At 44.4% G+C, this 16,397-nt stretch overlaps 1 long non-coding RNA gene across 1 annotated transcript in view; it reads right to left on the bottom strand.

Moving 5' to 3' along the window:
- The window catches only part of LOC109513776 (uncharacterized), a 57,524-nt gene that overhangs the window by 37,282 nt on the left and 3,845 nt on the right, over positions 1-16,397 (bottom strand). Inside the window, exons 3-5 of the long non-coding RNA XR_002167855.1 lie at positions 12,789-12,942; positions 3,625-3,785; positions 2,526-2,712 (exon numbers count right to left, since the gene is read on the bottom strand). This is a non-coding gene — a long non-coding RNA (uncharacterized LOC109513776). The remainder of the gene's footprint in view (positions 1-2,525; positions 2,713-3,624; positions 3,786-12,788; positions 12,943-16,397) is intronic.

The following is a 16,397-nucleotide window of genomic DNA, read 5'->3' as shown; positions in this document are numbered from 1 at the left end:
AATAGTTTGTTTGAATGTATCAATGTACCAATCAATGTATGAAAACCCACCGGCGAGGACAAACCGCTTTTGACACATCACCCATTCACTATCTATTGTGATCGTCGGTCTCACGTTGACGACAACAGTTGGCTGGCAAAATCAGTACGGAGGGGTGTTTTTCACCGCAGCGTGAGATGACAGACCTGCTGTACAATATACTGGTTGTGAGCAGGAGAGAGCGAAGATGTTGTGATTGTACTCATACAGTATCAAAGGAGATGATACACACACGCTGCCTTCTTTGTGCTCATATCAGTATCAATATCAAGAAGCCCATTAAAAGTGTCAAGATTCGGGCCGTTTCACACCTGCAGAAGCAATTATTAAATCCAGTGCTCCTCATCTCTATTGTGTGTCATTGTTTGTGTCCCTCACTACATGATTGTCTTCTATATCACAGATTTTTACCTTGGTACCTGTCTTGGCTCTGGAATATATCTCCAGTGATAAACATGTTCACTCCATGTAATTTGAATTCATTTTTTTAAACTCACTAGGTAGTTATCAAAAAACAAACAAAACAAAAAACCCAGCTCCCGACACCCAACACGGTTTTATCGACACAAATTTGGGTGAATCTGTCTTACTATACCAGGACACGAGAAAATGTCTCAGTGACATATTCCCTGCAATTGAACAGGAAGTCAGCCATTTTCAGAAAATCCTAAGTCACATGTTTTAGTGGACTTCAAGTAGAGAATGAGTCCCAATCAGAAGCAGTTGTACTAGACAGGGATTAATACTATTAATTCGACATGTTTTTTAAAAATTATCTGAGTGTAATGCCATCCAGTGGCAGCGAGTGGAAGCAAGTTGAGGCTGTCAAACAGTTTCAGGCGGTGTGTCTCTGCGAATGAATACATATTGAATTATTAAAAGAACACATTTAAATGTAGATATCAGCCTACCTTTTTATTGATATTGCAGCCTTAATAAGGCCAACAAAAAGCACGATGCCGAATTGTAATTACCATTTAATGAGTAGAGAAGCCAAGCAGAGAGGCAGACAATTATGGGAAATAGCCACCGGGCAAGAATCAAGTGTTCAACTTCTTGCTACACACCTTCGCTCTTTGTACAATCTACATGTGCCAAGACAAAGTGTTATGAGACAAGGCGAGGAGGCACTTCCCTCAAGCGTTTGTCCATAAAGTCGTCGCTCCCCACACAGTCAGAAGAAGAAGAATAAAATATCAACAACACCATCTCACGCACATAAATAATGCATTGTTTGGAGCTCGAGAAGCCGACGTGACATCACAGAAACACTGCAGTTTGTTCCTGCTCTTGCACTACACCGAGACTGTTTTCGCACTTCTGTCAAGAGTTCACGTGGAAAAAAAAAAAAAAAGATGTGTGCCCGAGTGTGTGTTATTAATATTACAGTATATATTTTTGTGTCAGTGTACACTGCAACCCAAGCATTCTATCAGTTTTACTTTCACACAAAAGTTTTAACAAATGAAATAAAATAAAATACGATGGCGCATAACTGCATCACCGGAGCTAAAGGTCAGTCAGTTAATGACCTAGCTCATTGGGTCAAGATTTTGATCCACAGAGGGGTAAAAACTACTCATACTGATGAGTTCAAACTATTAAGAAATAAGTTACAAGGTGAGCTGCATACAGTAGCTGTATGAAAAAAAAAAATGTGCGAACTCCAAGGCAACGAACTGCGAAAACATTTCAAGTTGGGCAATTCCAACTAAACATTTTGCTGTTGTGAAAAACCGGCTTTCCTGCATTTCACAACAAAGAATTAACGGTTGGGCCCCCTTACGGAACCCCAAATTTAAAGATAGATTTAATAACAACTTGCTTACTTTGTTGCTCTAACTCACTTTGCGGCAATAAATGTTTTTCCAACTTAAAGGACTTTTTTTAGGCCCCATAACCTACTAATAGTTTTTCACAGTGTGGATTAAAAAATAAAAATGATTACTAATTGTATTACTAACAGTTTCTCAGAGAAGCGACTTGCCCCTTTCAGGGGTGACCTCTCGAATATGTTTGGCACAGTTTTTTACAAGCGGTGTTGGTCCACTGAGCCATCCGGCCGCTACCAACTTTGTCTCAGAATGTTACATTCAATTTACGTCAACGTCAGTACACTGAAAAATGACCATCGTCAGCTCCTCAGCTTGTCCAAATCCAATCTTCAACCCAAAATGCTGCGACAAAATAATGAACCCAACCTTGGAACCCAAATCCACAGCTGCCCAGGAAGTATCTTAGGAAAACAAGCCGGTGTTTTTTTTAAAAATGTGTATGTTGATGACCTTTGACCTCCTCTTGCCTATTAAAATGGATAATTCTGTTTGACTATTGCAAACAAAAGCCTGTATGCCCTGTCAACCGTTGTGGAGAAAAAGTAGAGACCTGCGTGCGTTTGTGAACCGAGCACTTTGTCTCAGGAGTTGCACAGGAGGACATAATGGATGCAGTTTCACCCGCATGCCATAAAGATGACATTCACTCACTTTGACTGCAGCCGGCGAGAAAGCAGGCGAGCGTTCTCCAGGGGGCGAGGGGACCATAACGTGGGAGCTCTCGCCTCTCGAGCTGCTTGGTGACCCTCTTCGCGACATTAATGTTCATTACCGGCTAATGTGAGGCAAAGTCGCCCAGATGGCGCCGCTTGTTATTTGTCACCGCAGGCTTCGCGACCTGTAAATAAGACCCCGTTGTCAAAAAGCTGTGTTGGCACCCGTTCTCTTTTGCGCATTTTTTTTTTTAAAGCTACTGAGAAATAAATGTAATGAGTTTTAAACGGGGTAAACACCACGGCACCAGCGGGTCCAACAAGGCGGCGTGAAGTGGACCCTTAGAAGTGGCGCAATAAGCTCGATTAAGCCGGTAATGATGACACAACGGCTGCTTAAAATGACAGCAGAGGATCTGTGAGAATTAGACTTCTGGCGCCAGTAAAAGTTTGTGGCCCCATCATTTCTGATCACACTCGCTTTGACACTTCACTGCAGGCAAAAAGACACACACTCGGAGTTGACTCACGGAGGTCCATTAAAGGGCTCGGTTCAAGCCACAAGTGTGACGTTCTCGAGATGTGACAAAAGCATTCTGAAATGAGGATTCGTCATAAAAGCACGCTTGGCTATTTGTCGGATTGATTTATTCGTGCAAAGGGAAATGGTCCACTTCAACTACTACAATGAGCTATCGGCATATGAAGTAATGGCATAATATTTACTTGAACTATGAACACAAACTGAGGCGAAGTAAATGCAACAAAGATTTTTTGGTGCGTGTAGTAATACATTTATTTTGTTCGTAACGTCACACTCTTTTCTAGTAATATTAAGACTTTTTTTGTATCCCGACAGCAACATTACTACAACAGTTCGCACCGTATTGACCCCCCCCCACCCTCTTCTGACTTAAATTTTATGACTCTTGTCACTAAACCACAACTTCTGACTTGACTTCCCCGAACATGACAACTTATTTTCTTGTAATTCTTGGCCACAACATGCCTTCATTGGCGACATCCCAAGCATGCATTGTCTAGATCTGTTTTGTTTGTTTTGTTTGTTGTTTGTATCATTCCACTTCCACACTCACCTTAATATATCAATTCTGCACCGGCACAGGATGCTCCTGGTGGAAAAATCCTTGTGGAGACAGGTGGGCTTTTATTTACACGGTCCTAATATTGCATAATGCGCCTTGACAGGGGAGGGCGAAACGACGACACACACAACCCGCAGCCACGACAAGACAACCTGAAGAGAAGGGAAAAGAAAGCACAAGGCAAACAAGTCAGCCAGCAAACATCGAAACACGTGTGACAGGAAGGCGACACGACAGCAGTCGCGCATGATGAACCGAAGCGGGGAGCTGAAACATTTAGTAGAAAATACAAGTGCAAAAAAAAAAAAAAGAAGAACACACTCGCTGTCTGTGGGCCAAACTCAGTCTTGTAATGAAATGGGCTCAAAGTATTTTGTTTCTATACTTAAATAGAATTCTTAGAGAGCTGCACTTTCCTTCTTTAATCAGATTCGTAAAGGTTTAACGGTATAACACTCATCCTGACACAAACGAAGATGAGTTTCACAACCAAGCGACTCGGTAACCCGCAGTAATATTGGTCAAATTTCACAGACGATACAGAATATATACTCGTGAGGATTGTTATATTGTCTGTCTACATGTGTGTTGCACCGTTGGTGTTCAGGTTTTTTATTTATTTATTTATTTAGTTTTATATCTTTTTATTTTATGATTTCATTTTAGTAATTGCCTGGAACTGGACAGCCACCAGTGCAAGGATTGTTCTACAAGATCACATAACGATTACATTGAATTTCATCTTTTATTACAGCACAATGTTTTGTTAATCGTTTGAAAAGTTGTGATTGATATTCAAAGTCACTGTTGCGCAATTACAAAAGAAAGAGCAGTGTATTTAGTATGAAATGAAACATTCTGTTTTTTTTCCCATAACTTTAAAACACTTTGGTGGTCTGTTTTGTCTCCGGCAAATGCAGAGTACAGCTTTCACGACCATGCCAAACAAAAAGTGGAGTGGAGGTACATTGTTGCGACAACGCTCGTCGGTCTTGCCGTCTGTGTTGCAAATTTTCCATCATCTCTAGCGACTATTTTTCCCCCCCAAAAAAATAGTCGACCAGCAACAAATCAAGCAATGTTTTGGTTGTTATTAGAGACTTCGAGAGACTTTGTGACTGTGATTGTTGTTGAAAAACATCCAGCAGACCGTTGGCAATTGCGCTCTTTCTGCACCAGTTATCGTTTCTTCAAGAGTAAAAACTCGCTGACCTTTATGCTGTGCACCGCTTTGTTGTTGTTGTCAGTAAGAATAAAATCCAGTCGTTTTCAGTTTGGTCTTCGCAGTAAGAAAGAAAAAAGGGAAAATAACTACACGCGGCAATGTTTGGTAGCGGGGGTCGGGATGCTTTTTGGTGTCTCGGCCTTGGCGGAGGTTTGCAGTCTGATTAAATGTCACTCTGCTGGCACTTGAACGACGTTGTTGGGAGGATGAGAAAACGTTTTCAGCGGGTGAAGTCTGGGCTTGAAGCTTTGAGATATTACAACAGCTTCAAAACCATTTGAACCGCACTGGGCTCGTTAGGAAGGAGACTAGCAACTTTGACGTGACCGCAAACAGTCCGGCTCACAAACTAAGACCTCTGACTCTGTCCCAGAGTTGTTTGGGGATTTCAGAGTTAACTCCATTGCTCAAATAAGTGTTTAACCTTCTGTACCGATGTCCAGAAATACAGAAACAAATACATTAAAAATGAACTCCAAAAGCTCTGCAATGTCAAAGGACATAGTTCAGGGGTGTCAAATTCGTTTTTGTCACGGGGCCAATTTAAAGTTACATCTTCCCTCAGAGGGCCGAATTCATGTTTAATCATTACGTAGTATTGTTATTTGTACACAACAAATTCATGGATTACTAGTTTTGAAATCAGTCAATTATATGTTTGTTGTTTGTTCACTTATTGTTCAAGTGAGCGTAAACAGGGTCAGAAAGTTATCGTAAAATCTCAATGTTATTTATTACACATGACAATTTGACATTTCGGTAGAAATTTTAGAAATGATCACGGAAGTTGACACACATGATCTGCTTTCGTGGGCCACATAAAATGATGTGGCGGGCCAGATCTGGCCCCTGGGCCTTGAGTTTGACACATGTGACATAGTTGAAAACAAAGGAAAATGTCGCTCTCTTTATGGCTTAGTTTTCGATTTTTTATTTTTATTCTTTTTATTTTGTAAACCAAAATATTTGTTCCACTTTGGTTGCAGTTACAAGGAAAACCGAATTCAAGGTAGCTCTTGAATTTTTGTCCGTCTGAGACGCTCACACGAGTGCACGCTAGGTAAACGACGAGCACAAAACAATCAACTCCGCATTAATTACGTTGCGACTACGTTTCCTGTGACAACACCTTCACTGCTCTCGGGTCCTTTCTGGAAAACCACAGGAGGCCCACGATCACCCCCGCTGTCTGGCCACTTAAAGGTAAACTCGCCCGTTAATCCAGACAGCGTCCTGCTGAGCCTCACGTCAACTCATGTGAGTGCGGGAACACGCCCGAGCTAATCCTGCTATCAGTATCGCAGCACGACGGCAATAGCCAGGTACTTTGATGCAATTACCCAACTTAAATGGGTAAAGTTGAGTCATTCTGATAAAAGACCCCGGTTAATGCTAGGACAAACATCTCCACAGGTTCTCTGCGGGAAGCCCTGGTCAGGGCAAGCGATGTGAAATGACACCCAAGCATTTGCGTGACAGAGCGCCAATTGTTTCGAGACGGCCTTCCATCAAAGCATGACTAATCTGAAGAAAAGAGGCGAGAGAAAGGCTCCCAACGAGCCAGGAAATGTGATGCATCTGGCCGCGGCAGCGCTGCCAGTCTCTCCAGCACGGCCACGTATTGCGGCGGGGGTTGCGACTGCGCAGGAAGCGGCCGAGCGCTGTCGTGGTCCTCCCCTCATGTTGCGCGGGCAGCCTAATGGAGGGTTTGTTTGCTTAATTCAATTAAAACCGGCTGCATCACTGCGAATAAACTAATTACTGAGCGCCCATTTGTCGACACGGGAACGGCATCTTGGCCTGTTTTCACATTAGTGCCATTTAGTCCCTTTTAATTGAACTTCAACTCCTTTTCACCCTTCGATTGGCCAAGTCTGAGTACGGTTGTCCAACTTGGGCGAAATGTAGAGGTGGGAAGTGACAAAGTAAAAGTGATTAAGATAAAAAAATTACAAAAGTAGAGATTTTTTTTTGCTTTCTTTTATTATTTATTATTATTATTATATTTTTTCACTCGTTGCATTGAACTGTAACATTACTCTCACAAAATCCAAGTGGGATTTTTTTTTTTATTCACTCCAAAGGCAAATTAACCTTAATGCACTTAACTGAAGAACTTGTATGATCAGATCGAGAAAGAAACAAGAAAGCATCACGTTGGCTTGACCACTTGTGCCTCAAATTTGTCAAGAAATGCTCCGTGTTCATCTTAAGAGGACGCGCGCGGATTGTCTAAAATGCTCGGAGTTTAAAAGTCAATCCGCAGACACCTCGTTATTATTTCCCCTGTCAGTTAAGGTGCGATTGGCTTTGAAAGATTCATGAGTAAAGTTTGCGTGTTTAATAATTCAGAGATGAACCTTTGAGAACGCTGCACCTCGGGCTTAGTGCACTCAGAAAAGACTGCCTTTCTGTCTTGCGTCTTCGACATCCACATATAATTCCATTTCTGCACAATCGCAAGTACTTCTTTTGACTTTTTTATTCATTGCATTTGGGCCTTGAGTGTACACGCAAACTGTAACTGGAATGTTATTCTCTTACTGAAATCTCCTTCATTTGATTTACCCTTCTGGAAGATTTTAATACTAAGGGTATTCCATCATTAATGTTGACGAGATCAAGTAAAAAAAAAAAAAAATAGTATCTTAGTAATTGTTCCAACCTCTACATCGGGACACGTTGTACTTATTTATTTATTTATTTTTCATAATTGACAACAGTTTCCGGATGTCTTAATAACATGTCTGCGACATACTTTCACAGGATCATGAATCACCGCATACATAAAACACTCGATTTAACCTTATTTTTTTTTTCATTTTTCGCTTAGCTCCTGAGGAGAAAAAAAAACCACATTAATTGTAGCTCATCGCAAGATTTGGCCAAACATTGCAAGATTTGTTTTTATGTGCTTTTATTTCCTTTTGTTGCATCTCTCTTACGTTTATTATCAAGTGTGATATTAAAGATTAACGAACTTTGATTAGCCTCCATGTTTTCGGCCAGCAACTGAACTGGACAATTACAGTTGATTGGTTCAGTTGATTTTAGCCATAATTGCTCGTTTTTTTTTCTTTTACTTTTTTTTTTTTTAAACAAAACCAAACTCTATTTGCTGTTTAAAAATAAAAAAAAAAAAAAAAAAACACTCCGCGAAAACCACCACCATTCCCCCTTGGATGGGCCGAGCGGTCAGAAGTGAGAGCAGGCGTCTGGCGGCTCGCAGCGGTGCAAAATGTCAGAGGTCGTCGCGGTGCGGCGGAGAACATTCGGGAGCTTTTCGAAGGGGAAACTGAGGACATCTAGGCAGCCTTCCAACAGCCTTCGCGGCCCCGGGGGCGAAGGGAACGGATTGCTCCAATTACAGCCAACCTAACGCGCCGCAGTCGCCCAACTGACACTTACAACGCTCGACTGGAGAGGACTTTGGAGGCCGACAGACTTCTTTACGAGCACATTATGGTTCGGATCGGGCGTGCCCAAGCGCCAGAATGGAGGTGAAATCATTTTCCGATCCGCTTGATCCTCACAAGAGTCGCAGGGGGTGCTGGAGCCTATCCCAGCTGTCTTCGGGCCGTAGGCGGGGGACACCCTGAACCGGTTGCCAGCCAATCGCAGGGCACACAGAGACAAACAACCATCCACGCCACACTCACAGGGACTCAGGGACAATTTGGAGTGTTCAATCAGCCTGCCATGCATGTTTTTGGAACGTGGGACGAAACTGGAGTACCCGGAGAAAACCCACACAGGCCTGGGGAGACCATTGCAAACGCCACACAGGGAGGCCTGAGCTGGAATTGAACCTCTGCACTGTGAGGTCGACGGTCTAACCACTGGATCACCGGGCCGCCTTGATCATGGTCATTTTTCCTAAACCGAGACGACTCTGCCACGAGTGCAGTTGGTCCTGACTGTTGGTTCCACAAGCTTGACGGGCATAGCGGCGGCAATTAAGGGGGTTTAGTGAAAGGTCATCTGGTGACCGAATCGATCTCTAGCGGTTGTTTTCGATGCACTATCTTCAGGGTTGGCGCCCATGAATCACCAAGTAACATCACTCATCTGTCTCGGACGGACACCTGCTTCTGACTTGATGTTCAATTTCAAGGCTTGTGTTCTTGAGACCTTTTTTTTTTTGTGTGTCCTGTTACCACACACAGGGTCACCCAGTTGTGTATGCATGATAAAACTGGTGTCCAGGACTGATTTCTATAGCTGGAGTTATCCATCTTCACTGTAGCGGTGCTGCTTTTGAAGCTTTCCTTTAGCTTGTTTTGCATTGTTTCTTTGCGGACGGGTTTCCCCACCCCCACCCCTCCCAAACCTGGCTGATATATCTCCGTGGGACTGCAGCCAGAGTTGACCGTTGGCTCCGAAAGCTTGACGAACAGAGTGGAGGTAACTAAAAGGGTTTAGGGAAAGGTCATCTGCAACCAAAATCAATCTCAGCCAATTGTTTCTAACTCGTATTTTCAGCGCCTGCCCGTGAATCTCCAGAGCGCCGAGAGTTATGCTTGGACTTGGGCCTAAATTGGCAGAGACAAGTACGGCGTACCGAGTCGGGAGCGTCGGGAATCACCTTGTTAATTGAGAGGCGCACTTGAGAGATTGACTAATTGATCAAGGCCTTAGCTGAGCTGGATTATTCATGGCTACAACAGCGCGGCGGGAGGAGCCTTGTCAGCGATGATTCATGCGTCTCCTCAAGAGTAGATCTCTGCGGTGTCTTTTGTTCAAAGATGGCGAGGGCCTGGGAGGGGGGAGGGGTGCGTATCATCAGCACCCCACCCCCCTGCGCCTCTCCCTCTAAATCAGACTTTTAAAAAAAAAAGTGAGGATGCTGTTGATAGCTTGCCACAAATGATGCAGTGTCGGGTGTGGGTTTGGGTGAGGGTGAGGGTGACCCTCCCCCACCCCCCCGCCCAGGTCCTCCGAGCATCACCGGGGCCCGGACGCCGGCGAGATGTATTGCAGTGCCGTAATGGAGGCAGGCGGGGACCATGAGTCGGAGCGAGAAATGTCTCCATCACACAGATCACGCCCCAGTGTGTCATTGTCTGGGAGAAACGAAATGTGTTGGTGTTGTGCCGAGGATTATAAATGAAGGCGAAGGCTGAAATATGTCGGACGGGGAGGCAGGATGACGTGTTTGGGATGACTGAAGCGCTGGGTATAGATTGGGGAAGATGATGGAGGAGGAAAAGTAGTTGGACAGCAAACTAGTTGAGGCTAAATCAGTCGCACCAAATAGCGTAGTCAGGCTCCTCTTTCATATCCTCCTAAATGTTCAGTAACGTTCTTCAAAGCCCAAATTAAACTCATAATGCATTAAATTGGTTGAAACAAGACTGCAGTTTCCAAGGTTACAATGGATAGCTTTTTTTCTTCTTTTTCATGATTATAAAAAAAAAAAAAGACAGTGTGATCAAACTTAGAAATCTGTGAACTTACAAGCTACAGTCGCGGCCCGGTGGACAAGTGGTTAGCGCGTCGGCCTCACAGTGTGGAGGTACCAGGTGAGATTCCAGCTCCGGCCATCCTGTGTGGACTTTGCATGTTCTCCCCGTGTCTGCATGGGTTTTATCCGGGTACTCCGGTTTTCTCCCACATTCCAAAAACATGCATGGCAGGCCGATTGAACACTCTAAATTGCCCTAAGGTGTGAGTGTGGGCAAAAACGATTGAATGTCTATGTGTGCCCTGCAATTGGCTGGCAACCGGTTCAGGGTGTCCCCCGCCTACTGCCCGAAGACCGTTGTGATGGGCTCCGGCATGCCCCGCAACCCTTGTGAGGATAAAGCAGATCAAAAAATGGATGAATGGATGGACAAGCTACAGTCCACTAACTGACTCGGTCCTATTGACATCTCATGGGGATTAGATGAACACGCTTCTCTCTCATCTTTATTTGGGGCCATATTCATGAAACTTCCAAAAAAAAGTTAATTTGTAGGCTTAATACATCCAAATTGTAGATGTGAGAAGAAATATGAAAAATGAACAAAATCCAACTAAATTCCCATGAGACTTAAATGAGCGGAATTCACTTCAAAGCCACACAATGTGGGGCATTTTTGAAAATTCAACAAATCCCAAAATGTATGAGGTGGTTTGATTTTTTTTTTTTTTTTTTGGTAACATATCGGGTACCTTATTATGATGTCAGGTTTTGGACAGGTGTTATAGCGGTTTAGCCACCGTGTGAATGTTGCTCACCATGGTCCAAGGAAGGCTCCGGGCGTTTGTGTGAATGCTCAGACGCATGGAAAATTAGAGGTAACCTTGCTCATACTGTCCTTAAAGTACCTAGCTTTGTTTTGATTTGGTCTTTTTTTTTTTTTCTCGGAGTGGCGAGGCTCGACACAGCGCGCTGACGACGAGCAAAAGCAAAGATAAAAGTGCCGCGTGCATAAGTCCTTCCGCGGAGGAGGAAAAGGAAACCAAGGAATGTCTTTGTCCTGTCTGCGTTTAAGACTCCATTCCAGGTGACTAAGCATGTGCGCTTCTTGGGCTTTGAAGAATGATAGCGTCTGGTGACGGCGATGACGGAGACTTTCCTCCTGCACGGAGCGTCAATGTGACACATTGCAGGATGGAGTGGAGGAGCCAATGAGAAGGCAACTCATTACCGCACGTCGGCCAGGAGGGCGACATCATCAGTCAGCTCCTCAGCTTTCCAGATCAATACCATGTCATTACCTGTTGGCGCGCCTCTGCATACCCGGAAAGACAGGAATGGGTGCGGGGGATCATAGGCCTCTCTCTCCTGCCTTATTTATGGTCCATTTGTTTGTGTCGGGTCACAGGTGCTGCCAAAAATGAACCGGCTTCCAACCTCAATCGAATCTGCACCGTGCGTCCCGGAGGACGCATTTGACCCCCCCACAAAAGCGAGCGTTTTGAATTCAAGTTTCCGCTCAAAGGACGCCAATGCCGACCCACTTCGAAGTGTGCCAAGGTCAGACTCACAAACTGAACAAATAACAGCGCGGCGAAAACATTCCCCGGCTCAGTCACTAAGCAACTTCTTCTTGGCCACTTTACATCTGAATATTACTAAGCAACAAGTTGAGAGACTGCAATGCATTCATCTTGATGAGATACAATGATCGGACCATTAGGATTTAGGGATGCAGTTAGGCTTGGCGTTAAGGGTTCGTGAAGCGACTCTGGAGCCTACGGAGAAAGGGCGCTTGGGGGGGGCACTGGGTCAGGGGATGGGGGTCTCATGCATATTCTGGACCCCACCATTCCTGGGTATGCGCTCACAGTTTTTTCTACCTGTCGTCTTGGATTCCGAGGGTCGGATTTGGAATGTTGAAAGGAACCCCCAGAACAACCCCCTAACGTTTGGGGTAGGATTATCGGTTGTCGGTTTAGTGCCCGAAGAGGGGCAATAAGCATTTGGAGTCAAGGTTACCTAAAAAGCTGCAACAAGTATTTGCATGTGTTTCCTGACAGTATCAATCTGTGCACAACTACCACTGTTGTTTGCACTCTCATCGCCTTTCTCATACCCAAACCGGAATATCTGTAATACTGTACCAGTTAAGTTCAACTCGACTGCGCGACTTAAGGCAAAACAGTATATAATCATGAAATAAACTTAGATTTTTGAAAAAATATGTGTCAAGTCAATATCGCAGGTCATTTTTGTGGGAGCAAAATGCCAATACTGTAGACGGCAGCACCGCCTGCAATAAATAAGGCCCTTATGTTTTATAGGCTGGTGGTATACTCCCACAGACCCCCCCCACCCCCCACCCCACACACACACACATTTCATGACGGACAGTTGTACTGCAAACCACAAGCGCGATAATCAACATATGGTTGATTTCAATCCCTCTCGACAGTGTCAATCAAGCCTGTGGAAAGGCTGATTGTTTGATACACTTCTCGGATTGACCGACCGTCTACTTACCAGGGAGGAGCACTTGGCTGCCACAACACTGCACTCTGCTGGTAAACAAACTTCTCCCGCCACACACAACACACTGACATGACATCAGCGTGAATTGAAATATTTGCATGTGGATCGGGTGGCGTCAATCACCTCCTTTCCCGCCCGCGTGTGCCTTTAGAAGAGAAGAGAAGAGCACAGGGGAGAAGAATCAGAAAAATTGCTCCATCTTGCGTGACACCCCTGCATGATGCTCCACTGTTTGACGCATTGACAAAGCAAAGAGTGCTTATTAGATATTATCACACATTTCTGCAAACTATTGTACTTATTAAAATATCTTAAAAGAAGTGCAGCACTGAGATTCACTTTGAATTCAGTTGATTTGAGAATTGATTTAGATTATCAGGTCATATGGAACATTTTCTTAAAAAAAAAAAAAAAAACATCCTTCTAAATTCCTAAATTCTCTTGACAATTGTACGACTGTGCTTCAGTTCGAAGCCAAATAAACTCGTGATTCATTTAACTTAAGCGCCGATCCCACTTGGGCGGCGACGTTTTGGCAAAGGCAGCAAAATGCGCATTCACGTCAGGGTTCTTGCCAACGGTTTTGCCAACGGTTTTCATTGTGACTGCTTTTTTCTGAAAAAAAAAACTGTTAAATTCTCATGAGAACTGCATGAACGCGATTCACTTCTATGCTAACCTAACTTTGAACGCCTTTAATCTAGGTTTGGTGAAAACATCGTAGCTGGATTCCCGGGACAACAAACATGCACACTTTATCAAAAATCTACTCCGCTTTATTTGATATCGTTCATTCACAACAGCCACAGCTGTAAAAAAAAAAAATAAATAATAATAATAATAATAATAATAATAATAATAATCATAACGTGGCATAAAGTGGCTCTGCTAGAGCATATTAAATTATATTTGCATGCAGATCAAGAGATCTTTTCCTTCGCTTGCATGGGGGTAAGATTTTGAAAAATCTTCCGTCTTGTCCCGGAAGCCAGTTCACAGCGTGAAACTTATGCGCCATCCTCTACCTTTTAGCAGTGGTGACTCACTGCATTTCAGAACTTGGTGTAGATTCTCGCGAACCACTGAGCTCTTACCTCTTCAAGGAAGACGATCTCCCTGTGGAGCGGGTGCTCGAGATATACCCCAAATTGTGTTTTGAGATGGGCGCACCCTTTTTTTTTTCTACCCAGGATCAAAGTTATCCTAAGTCGCCTTCCGGCTCGCAGCTCAGCAGTGTGGTGAATGCTTTTTATCTTCACCTTTTCTCTGCTCACCTTGTTTGGCCTTGTGCCTTCTTGTTCTTGCAGATGGAAAGTCAAAATGGAGGTGGACCGGGTGCGGGTCCGGTTACCCGCCAAATGTAGGGGGGCTTTTTTGTTTGTTTGTTTATTTTAACTCGCCAAGTATTGATGCATGCATTACCGCCAAGCCGTGTGCTCCTAATCAAATGTGACTGTTATCAAGCGGAGAGCGAGGCCCCGCCGACTTACCGGCAGCGGCCTCCTGGTTGAAACAGCTGTTTCGGCACGAATTAAAGGGGAAGTAGCAGGTGTCACCTGGGCGCCCACCGTGGGGGTGCGTGGGGGCACACCTGCTTGCGTTCATTTGATCCGAAATGCTTCGGACAGATTACGGCGCGGAGGTGAGCCAAGCTGGCGAGCACGCCATCACCACCGCCATCTCAAACATCTGAAAGTGAGCGGACCTGGAGTGTGTACGTGTTCCGGGAAGATAATTGTGTGCGGTGAAAGCCTCCTGAGGCCGTAAAGGCAGCTTGTTTCAAGATGGGATGATTTCACAGGACGTTTAACTTTACACCTCTCATTTGTTACCTCTTCGGGGTATTACCGAAATGTCCATTAAGGGGGATTCCGAGGAAATGTGGCAAACCCTTCACCTCCGCCTCGCTTTTACGGGAGTGTCAATTGGCCCCGGGGTAGAAATGGCAAGCGGCTTATGGGGGGTGTGAAGGTATTAACGTGGACGTTCTACGGTGCTGGTTAACTTCCAAGTTGTTCTAACGGAAAATATAATTTTCTCAAATGGAGGAAATGGAAAGAGAAAATATCGCCATCGTCCAACCATTTGAAAGGGAAGTTTGCAATTTTCAAGAAAGCGTTTTTGTCCATCCATCCATCCATCCATCCATTTTCCGATCCGCTTAATCCTCACAAGGGTCGCAGTGGGTACTGGAGCCTATCCCAGCTGTCTTCGGGCATGGGGAGAACATGCAAACTCCACACAAAAGGCCGGAGCTGGAATCGAACCCGGTACCTCTGCACTGTGAGGCCGATGTGCTAACCACTCGATCACCGGGCCGCCAGTGTTTTTGGTCATCTTTGTTAAATCTCTCAGTATGATCTGACAGGAGCACACGAGTATTTTTTTGGGGGGGGAGAAATTAAAACCATTGTGGGGGTACATGTAGTTTTTGCTATCACTATTAACAAACATTACGAAAAGGTTTCCCCCCACCACCCTTTAAAAATCGGAAGCGCACAAAAAAGAAAAACAGACTTTCGTGATTCTTAGCGCTTCCCACTGCCTGGCCGAAATCACGCTGCTGCGCCCCTGTTGCAACGTTGGCTTTGTGCGGCGACAATGCATTCATTTCATGAGTCAACAGGCAAAGGCCTGGCAGTTTGCGCGCAGCTAAACAGTGCTTAATTGGATTCTAATCCATGGCAACACCGCAGCAGGCTTGTTTCCATCTTTTATTTCAGCAGCACCTGGAGCGTAATGGTGCTGATTACATCCCACCCGCGGTTTGGCGCCCAACGTTCCCCGCCTCCCTCCCAGGGGGCACTGTCACGGTCCACGCTGTCCTGAACAGCTGCAGAGTGGGGTTTTTTTCTTGTTGTTGTTGAGGGTCAAAGAGAAAAATGTTCTTATGAACCTAATTAATTGTTTACTGCACAAAGCAGTCCAAAAAGGCTCCGGGAAAGATTCTCATTCGTGGAAGCCGAACATTAACGATTAAAAGTAAATTAAAAAGATAGAGGGGAAAAAAAGCTACAGGGTGAACTTGGCCCAAAGGAACAAAAAAAAACACTGCATCTCATTTAAGTCTAGAAATAATGTGGAAACTTTTTTTTCTTTTTTTTTTAACTTTCCCTCATACAGTTTGTGGCATCAGTTAGTTTCAATATATAAACACACACCTCTACTTTCCATATCCTCCAAGTGAGTTGTTTGCTCCAAAATCAATTTGCTGAGTTGTTTTGACTTGCAGCACAGGTGTCAAACTCAAGGCCTGGGGGGCCAGACCTGGCCCGCCACATCATTTTATGTGATCCACGAAAGCACATCATGGCGCATCAACTTCCGTGATTCTTGCTAAAATGATTACCAAAAAGTGTCATGTGGATGTAACAAATAATGTCTTTGAAATTTTAACTTTTTTTTTTTTTTTGCTACCCATTTTACAGTAACATTGTCCATTTCAAGGTAGAAAAACTTCAAACAAGTATTGAGGGTTGCCATTTGACGGCGACAACATGTAGAGCGCCTGAGGAGAGCGTGGGCCTCCTCCCATGTCAACATAGACAAAAGGTCGCGAGCAAACAGCGGCAGCCCCTCTGACCCCCACGGCGTCTTACA

This window comes from Hippocampus comes, unplaced genomic scaffold (assembly GCF_001891065.2).
Source record: "Hippocampus comes isolate QL1 unplaced genomic scaffold, H_comes_QL1_v1.1 scaffold99, whole genome shotgun sequence".
NCBI classification, from domain to species: Eukaryota; Metazoa; Chordata; class Actinopteri; order Syngnathiformes; family Syngnathidae; genus Hippocampus; species Hippocampus comes.
This window is presented reverse-complemented; position numbering and strand designations above follow the sequence as displayed.